Genomic DNA, 9,812 nt, shown 5'->3' with positions numbered 1-9,812 from the left:
TCCAAGTAAGATCTGCAGAGATTGGCAGCACTTAAGTTTAGAGAACACATTCAATCATCCGTTTCTCTTCATATTTAATTGCTTTATTACTCTTTCATAGATCTTTGGCTACAGAACTGCTAGTGTTCTGGAAATACGATCCTTGTACTCTTTACTATCGGCCTTAAATTGGAAGATTTCCTGTAATGTTTGAGATCTTAGACTGCAGCTTGTCCAACATTTGGTGAGTTCTACAGCAGGTAGATCCTTTTATTTATTTTATTCAATAAAAAAAACAATTACTTTTTAACTGTATTGCTTTGGGAAATAAAGCCAAAAACATATTTATTGCATTTCCAATAACTACTGAGTAATACATCTCGGTAATGTGTCTAATGTCTTGATTTTTTTAACAATCATGTCACTCCCATAAAACAAATATTCATCTCTCTTGCTACCTGATATCCAATTGCAAAGATCTCTCAGGAAATGCATCAAAGAAATTTGCATGATCTTGTAACATTAGCCTGCCATTGTGACTTTAAATAGCTTTCATGAAAGTCTCACGCTGTACAGTACAGCAAGCCACACTCCCCAGCCCTGTCACGTCCACTGTACAAATACAGTATATAATGTTGTTGGGCTGGATATTTGAAATGCATGACATGCATTGCTGTTGGGGGAGCGTCAAGAACTTCTACAGTATGACCACACACTACTTTGATTGTCAAGGTGCTTTAACAAGTAAGTTCAAGCTTGGGAAATCCTCTGAGCAATTTAAACAAGGTAATTGTCAATACGTGCTTGTGTGTATACAACATGTACTCTAAATATATACCTCTGAATATATGGTCAAATCTTGTATCATGCATGCAGCATGATATTTGCATTCATTTGAGTGATTGTGTTGTTGAGTACTTGGCCTGATTCACCTCTGTGCAGCAGTGGTCAAAGTTGCCCAAAACAAAGGGTTGGATTGACTTTAATTGACTTTTTACATACATTTAAAATGTGCTACCCGTCTCCGGGTCTGTGCCCCAACTTGACCTTGACCCTGTCCAAAATTGTCTAGAGCCACCTATGTTTAGTTGTGATGTTTATTGATTGTTTTTCTATTAAGTGATCAATCAATGAATCCATTAAATGTCAGACAAAATTAGAACTGCTCCAGCCACAAAAACTGAGCCATTTTGTTTGACCAACAGCAAATATTCACATTCAAGAAGCTGAAACCATTGAAGTTTTGTCATTTCTGCTTAAAATGTTTAAGTAATTATTAAATTGTCACAAATATATTGTCTCTTGATTGACTAATTGATTAACTTACTGATTCAGCTCTGATGTGATAACTGAATATGCAATATAATAAAATATGGTGGCTCTGGTCCAAAGCTCCCATGAGTTTTACCTGAGAATCTTATCAGAGCATGTTTCTAATCATGTACTATGGTCAATATATGATAATAAAACACAAGACCTCAGCAGAGTTAGTACAACACAGAAAAATACTGCATAATGATTTGAAAATGGACAAATTGTTTCTTAAAGCTGGAGTTAATGTCACATTCTGTAGACTCACTCGCTCTTACAAACTGTTGTTTCTTTAGCCTACATGATTCAAACGTTGATGAAGTGGAGTCAAGCAGTTTGAAACATGATTTTTCTATGAATTATTCACTCCCCAGTCTGCTTTTACATGGACATAACAGTCATGGAAATTTCTGCTGGTATGTTAATATTTCAAGTTTGGCCAGCTAGAAAGAGTTTCACCTTCAGAAAAGACAAAACTGACAGCTTAAATACATCTAGCTTAAAATGTACTTTCCCCTTTTGGTGTTATTTTATCAAGTTGGAGTCTGATAAAAATCACAGAAATGTGCACTAGAAACAGGGCAGGAAGGGCACTATTCATAACATATTTACAGCAGCTGCATTCCAGACAATCAGTGTAATTAGTTCCACTGTACTCCAATATGACAACCACTTCAAAAGAAATTATTAAAACCATTCAACCAGCACACACATGCACGCGAGCGTGCACTCATATACGGCATGTGCAGATATAGCCAAAAGATGTCTAAACACACATATTCTTGCATATATGCACATGCATATCACAATGCAGACACACACATTCATCAAAGATGCGACAGTTGTCGTATGCAATTACAGCTCAGAGGTAGACCAGGCTTTGTTTCCAAATGTCAGGGTCTGTTTTTTTTATTGTAAGCGGTCACCGTCAGAGCTTCTCTTTCTCCTGAGGACTCTCACAGCATTTCACTTGATTAGATTTAATTTGGAGAATGAGCTGCAGGGCATTAATAACTATACAACAGCATTGTAAAGTTGGTGTGTACTGTGTGTGTGTGTGTGTGTGTGTGTGTGTGTGTGTGTGTGTGTGTGTGTTGGTGCATGTAATATACATTAAGTGTATGTACACTTTAAAAATTCCTTTTGTTCTTACAGCCTGACCTTTCAAAATAAAGGACATTCTTATCTTAATGTACGCTTTCTAATTGGCTGGGGCTGTGGCCACATCACAGGAGTGCCAGAAGACACTGTGAGAACATGATGCATTTAAGTTTCTCTCTCTGGATATCTCTTTTCTTTTTGTTCGTCTCTCTGTGCTAGTATAGCAAGTTGATCAAACAGCTGTGCTGCGGCAGATTATTTTCAGAACACGCTGTAAAGCGCCTGACCTCATAAACTACAATAGTGTCAGGGTCATAACTGCTCCACAACTGGCGATCAGCACAGCACTCAGTAAATTCAAAGTCAATAAATTCTAATACAGCACAACATACAGCTACCTAATAAAACAATACTTTACTTAGTACAATACATTTCATGGTTTTCACAGGTATATTACGGTATTATTACAAAAGGGAACTGCAGTTTTGCATATTGTATCGACTTTAGTTTACTTGTCATGGTTAATATTGCTCAGCTTGTAAAAACAGTTGTAAAATGTCTTCTTTGGTTGCGGATGAGTGTTGTTTGATCATGTCACAGTGAGGTCATCAGGGTTATCTCAGTTTGCACACTACACATTTAAAACCAAAAGCCTGTGTTACAAACTGGACATAGGGGTTTATGAGCCAAGGGGCCCTAATGAAAGCCACAGAGTTTCTTTCTGGGGATCCAGTATCTTTGGAGTTTGAAAATATTTCACTATATGTCTGCTGCTTCAATTTTAACCACTCTTTTTTTTTTCAATTTATCTGCTGCTGCTGTTTCAAAGAACTCATAAAAGAGCAGGATACTAATAATGTATGCATAGATATGTAAAATAATCTGAGCAAGCACAGGTTACAAAGAAGAAAGAGCATAGCTGTGATTTAAAAGCATCAACAGACTTGTTCTTTTGATTTGAGCCTAAACACAGTCAGACAGTTAAAAAGTTTGTTGTTCTGGTTGCCAACTAGGTAATTTAGGCAAAAAACAAACAAACAATTGTTATAAAAAGTGATTATATTCGTTTTAGCATCAATTCTAAACTGTTCTGATGGTTATTTAAAAAAAACAGAAGCAGGGGAGCTATTAGCGCATTTAGGAGTCTGGCAGCAGAACTTTGTAAAAGCTGCAGACACCTCATGGATGACTGAGTTACTCAAACAAAAGGTGCATTAGAATAATGTAACCAGGATGTGACAAAGGCATGAATGAGTTTCATTACATTTTGAGATGACATGATGGGGCTGATCTCACCAACATCCCCAAGATTAATGAAGCGTAGCAGACTGGTTTTGTAATATGCAAAATGAAATGCAAACCACAATCAAATTTTTACCGTTTCAGACACAGGCATTACATGAGCAGAGCGAGAGTCCGGAAATGATTGAACTGCTTGTGCAACAGGGTCGGGACCAACGGTCTGAGCCGCCCATCCCCTGATGTCAGGCAGACAATTATATAAAATGGATGGTCTGTTGAAAAGATTTGTGGCTTGCAATACCTTTACAGTGACATCAATCAGGAAGTACAGCATCGGTGAGTGTTTCCTTCTTTCTTTCCTTCACTTATTCATGGAAATATTTTAGTGTTTCACATATGACCTTGACCAAAGGTGGCATTAAAGCAACTGTACAGTGAATTATTCGAGTGTGTGCCTTTGTAGGATCGTGCTTTGTTATGAATCATGACCCAAGGGATAAGGCAGATGTCACACAAATGAAAGTGAACTCAAAGAGCAGTAATATTGTTCTACAGCTACCCCAGCAACTCTTTTAATCAAAAACTTTATAAGCAAAGGTGGGGCACAAAGCACAGAGTAGAGAATGAGTGCAGAGCTTTATTTTACAGATTGATTTTAAGAAGTGAAAAAAAAACCCCAACTGCACTGAAGTGCAGTATTTCCAACCCAAAGGACCATTACGCTGGTTTTCATTATACTGGTTTCCAGGCTTCCACTGTTTTCTAATCACATTCAACTCAATTTAACTAACAGATCTTTGAAAGCAGCTAACATTGCATTTGTTAATCCATCACAGAGATCAAATGTAACTTCTTCCTTACTGGTGTGTTTAAGGAAACGAGGAAATTTGATAGTTGTCTGCCAAACAGCAGCTTTTTAATGGAAAATATGATTCTCAATCTTTTCACAACATCTGTCTGCTTCCTTACAAAATCCGATTCCACTGAAAATAACCCAGATGCTTGTAGCAGATGACTTTTCTTTCCCTTAAGCACATCGTCGCATTTCAAAATCACTCGGAAGTGCATATCATCAATAGCAGTTTTTAAGTAAAGAATTTGTTGATTGACAAAAAATTAACTGGCAACAATCTTGATGATTGTTTGTTGTTCTGTATTACTGTTTACTGCTGTACCGTTTCCCGCTTCTCGAATGTGAGGATTTGCTGTTTTTCCCGTGGTACTCTCTCTCCCTTTGCATTTCAGTCAACATAACAGGTAAAATGACCTGCACTCTAAATCATGAAAGGCGTTTTAAATGATTTGGTGACAATTCATTTAATAAACAATCATTGGATTAATCATCAACAGAATAATTTATGATGAAAAAAAGTTGTGGCCCAGAATAAAACTGGAAGTGCAGAGAATGCAACTTAAAAACATGATGGTGTAGCATATTTATGTAAAAACGAACTGGAAAAGTCATTAGCTACACTAGCTGTCATGCGACACTGTACAGTAAAATACACATCCTCATGTACTCCAACACTGTAAAAGCAGCATGCTGTAATAAGCAGTATGTGCATGATTCTGGGCTCATAAATGTGACAAAATTATATTTAACAAGATCAGAATTTATCTGAAATTTGTGGGGAAACTATTCCAGTGAGCCAACTCTTCTTCTGAGAAAAAACAAAGAGGAGGTGAGGAGGCTGTAATGTAATATAGCCACAGTCTATATTAGAGAAACAAGTATGATGAGAACAAGCTGTGACACTATATTGTACCAGAAAGAATTAGAGAATATTTTCTGCAATTACCCCAAAGGAGAAAGCTCTGTTTCTCCCCCCTAACAAGCATGATAAATTACTCTCCATATTCCAAATCTCAGAAATGTAACATGAAACTCATTAGTTGTGGTTGAAGCAGCTGCTCTGCTGGATGAATAGCTCTTGCAACGTTAGATGAAACGTAATTCATATCACTGAATTTCAAAACAGAAAACTAAAAAGAGTTATAACCACTGCTGCATGTCTGAGATTCTTTTATTTGAGAATTTCTATAGTGGCTTTAAAGTTGGGAATAAAACTAATATGAGGGCTGCTGACAGTTTAAAGCAGATCTGTGCTTGCTAATTAAAAACCAAATGTGACTCATGTAAACTGTGTCATTTAAATTCAACCAAGCTTAGAAATATTCAAATGGTCCACAAGCTCTGACAAGATCTTTCAGGCAAGTGTGCTCATTTCTCTTGTCAGAATCGAGCAGGAAAAAGCTGAAAACCATTACTCTCGTGCTCTCTGTCACCCACTGCCATTCTTAAATCACTCACTCTGCTCAAATTTGCTGTTGTCAACGTTTCCACATTATCTGCTTGGCCAAAGAATTTACTGGATCCCCATGCTGCTTTTGGTGAGAAATAGTTATAATGCTAAAAATGTCTCTTCATATACAGTATGATGATTTTCTTTTTTAACTTGAGTGTGAACACAAAAAAAAAAAAACATCCGAAAGCCTTAGAATAGCAGTGAAGAATAGAGGGCAAGTAAAGAAAGAAAAGAGAAATGGAGGGAGGAGAAGATTCTTGTTTGGTATTCTCACTCCATCCTGCGGGCTTTCTGCTCCGTACTCTGTATTGATCTCCGAGCTTGCAATGTTTCCATTTAGCCTCTTCTCATAATATATAACACATCTCTGATTCATCCACCTCCTCACTCTCTCGCTCTCTCACTTCTCAGCGAGCGGACATGACACTGAGAGGGGGCCATACAAGCAGCAGCAGGCTATTGGTTTCATGTTATTGAAACCTGACCAAATAAAGAGGGAACAGCATCTGTCAGTGACACCAAATGGAAGTGATGCGTGGGGGGGGCCAACCTTGTGTTTCCTACAAAAAGAGAATTATATGAAACAATGAAATAATTCTGTTGAATTTGCATGATTCATTGCTGGTCCAATCTGTGAATGACTACACTATCTTGGATAAAACAAAATGTGCTAGAACATTTTGCTAATTACGAGCTACTCTGTGCTGTAAACAAAATCACATTAATCACGCGGGGGATGCAGCATCAATAAATCACTATACCAGTGCAAAACAAAGCAAAGCAATCACAGCGTGTCACTAACACTTAGCTTATTTTCTTTAAAGGGAGTTAAAGTGGAATAATATTTCAAATTTTTATACTGTTCTGTATAAAATAACATACTGTTTGCAAATGATTCACTGGCTGTTCGTCATCAATATCACGTTAGTCACACTGACTTGCTTCTCCCCGCTCGCCATATCAGCTGCAAGCTGCGTTCTCACACACAATGTGCATGCATCAAATACTCCTCAGATCTAACATTTGATCTAATGTATGCGGTGACCTATAAAACAGCAAAATTGGTGATAACTCACTGAACTGTGCTGTTACGCATTACATCAGGCTGAAGTGCCCCCGTGTGTTAACGACACAATATTCTTTATATCATATTAACAACAGATTAAATTGTAACGTGAAAGAGGCCGACTGTGGTAACAAATCCACAGAGAATTATCACCAGAACCTGAAGCAACAAGTCCCCCAACATAAAACTACTTAAATAAACTCTTAAAAAGCAAAAACAAACCATACCCACTGGAACTGAACTCAGGTCTCCTGAGAGAGAGCGCTATGTACCCGGCCACCCCCCAAAATCTCCACCCAGTGCAGACTTTCCTCATGACACAATTAATAGTGGTCACTAGATGTATCCCAGCTATGACACAACATTTCAGCGTAATAACCTGCTGGCCCAAATGACGTATTCTGCGATATTTTACAGGAGGACAGTCTCATCAGTAGTTCCTCAGCTCTTAATAATAATAGTAAGGTCCAGACCTTACTTTGTAAAGTGTCCTGAGGTAACATTTGTTGTGATTTGGTGCTATACAAGTCAAAACTGAATCGAATTGAATAGAATATGGAGCCTTTCAGCTGCCTTCAGGTCACTGTTTTGGTTCCATGTTCCACATGCTTCAGTCTCATTGTGCAGGAGGAAGCTGTTTTCAGCAAGGCCATACAACAGACACCTACAGTAGCTGAACATAGTGGAGCACTTACAGTAGCAGTTACAGAGCCAGATTTTTTCCCAGAATTTAGTGAAGACCAAAACAGAGCTAAAAAAAAACACACACACACACACACACACACACTCACTCACTCACTCACTAATGGTGGGACTACATGTGCCACTCCAACACAACTCCAACTGAATGTTAAGTTGTTCTGTTGGATGCATAAAGAAGTAACTGCTTGCTAACGTATTCAACACATGATCTGTATGTTTACAGACAACAGTATTTTGAACTATGACAACAGTTTATTACTACTGTCACTCATGGTGGTTACAAAAGATTCCGATGATAAGTATCAACGTGTCCTTATAAATGTCTCAGTAGCATTTTCCACTTCCTTGGCTGCTCATTCCTTGGCTTAATATGTTCAAAACATTCATACTGCTGTCTACACATCAAACTTCTGACTGTTGACCATTGGCTGTCTTGTCTGATGTTTGTGTATTGAGTAAGTCGCTGTTTATGTGACGAACCCAGGAGCAAGTAAACTCCAGTAGAATTTCAGACCAGCAAATAAATCAGAGGCAGTTCTGTCAGAAGGATCAGACCATTGCTGTGTATTTGGTTGTATTTTGGTAAAAATATGACAGCTTGGAACACACTGAAATTACAGCTGTAAAGTGGAGAAGTGGTTTATACTGCAGGACATGTTTGAGAAGGTGAATCAATTGTACCCATCAAGAATTCAAGCCGATTATACCTGCTGCTCTCCAGCTCTTTATATCTGATTGTTAAAAATATTCCAAGTATCTCAGACAATGGGTGTAGTATTACTGGAAGAGCTATCATGCTTTTATATTTGCAGGCCTTGTCTATGTGCTAATTCTTCTAAGAGAATGATACTCTTACAAAAGGGCACTCACACCCAGAGGAAATGTTCTACTGAAACTGTACAGAGGGCGGAGAGAGGGAGAGTAACACACTGAGAGGGTAAAACGTAGAGAGAGAGAGAGAAAGAGAGCCCTCCATGCATGTTGGCTCCTGTTCTTAATTATAGTAAAGCGCTAAAGTGCCTCATTCATTTCAGCAGGGTGGGGCAGTGGCCTGTGACAAAGGGAAAAAAGATTCGTTTATATAATTTTCACCTCAATTTATTCAAGTGTGTGGCACAAGGATTGAGGACACACAGCTATGCATACAAAAACAAGTACACACACATGGTGTCACTGGTGGTGATACTCATGAAAGTACACACACACACACACACACACACACACACACACACACACACACAAATACACAGAAAATTCAACTTCCCTCAGATTAATTCTATCCCAGATGTTCTTGTGGTTGACAGAGCGGGGGGAAACATGGCTGCACCACATTTTCAAAAAAAACACACACCCATATTAAATGTTTTCAGTTAAACAGAGAAGAGGAGAGAAGAGAAGAGAAGAGAAGAGACAACACAAACACTTTCCTCCAGTTGATTTATGTGATTCTATTACATTAAACATTCTTTCCCCTGAGCAGGCTCAGCTCCCTAGCAACCATCGTTCGCAGCCCTAATGTGTCTGGCACGGGGCCAGGGAAAGCTGCCTGCTTTATTGATTGCCAGATTGAAAAGTTTGCATTTAATAGGTCCTGTAATACATGAAAGAATTATTGAGAGGAGCTTTTTGTCAAACAAAATAACAAAACAAATTTGTTCTTTTCACTATCAAACAACAACAACAACAACAGGGGCCTTATAACAAATGAGGGCTCCTTTTGTGTTTGAGATGAAATTATACATAGCTTTGGCCCCTATGAGTTATCACAGTCATGGGGGAGATAAGTGTGATGTTGTCATTTAAGAATAGAAAGACAAGCTTGTACCATAGCGATCCTCTTTTGTGTAGTGATGGATTGGCCCTAAACACTGTTCACTGTCTGGTCCCTGGCTGTATCCTGACTAATGAAAGGCTACTGCTGAGTTTTGAGGGTCAATCCACTTATGGTACAGTCAATTCTGTGAGTAAAAACAAGCAGCTCTGCAAGATCCCCGAAATGTGCAAATACCACAGGGAGCGTATTTAATCAGCTATCTTTGGTTGCAAAAATACAGCTGCCTTCTGACTTCACAAACAAGTGAAACTCCTCTCCATGCCTCTTTCCC

General features: G+C 38.4%; 1 protein-coding gene across 1 annotated transcript in view; it reads right to left on the bottom strand.

Annotated features, from left to right (window-relative positions):
- arid5b (AT-rich interaction domain 5B) overlaps nt 1-9,812 on the bottom strand; it is a 76,392-nt gene that overhangs the window by 41,796 nt on the left and 24,784 nt on the right. The gene's annotated exons all lie outside the window — the stretch shown is intronic.

This window comes from Monopterus albus, unplaced genomic scaffold (assembly GCF_001952655.1).
Source record: "Monopterus albus unplaced genomic scaffold, M_albus_1.0 scaffold3.1, whole genome shotgun sequence".
Taxonomy (NCBI): domain Eukaryota; kingdom Metazoa; phylum Chordata; class Actinopteri; order Synbranchiformes; family Synbranchidae; genus Monopterus; species Monopterus albus.
This window is presented reverse-complemented; position numbering and strand designations above follow the sequence as displayed.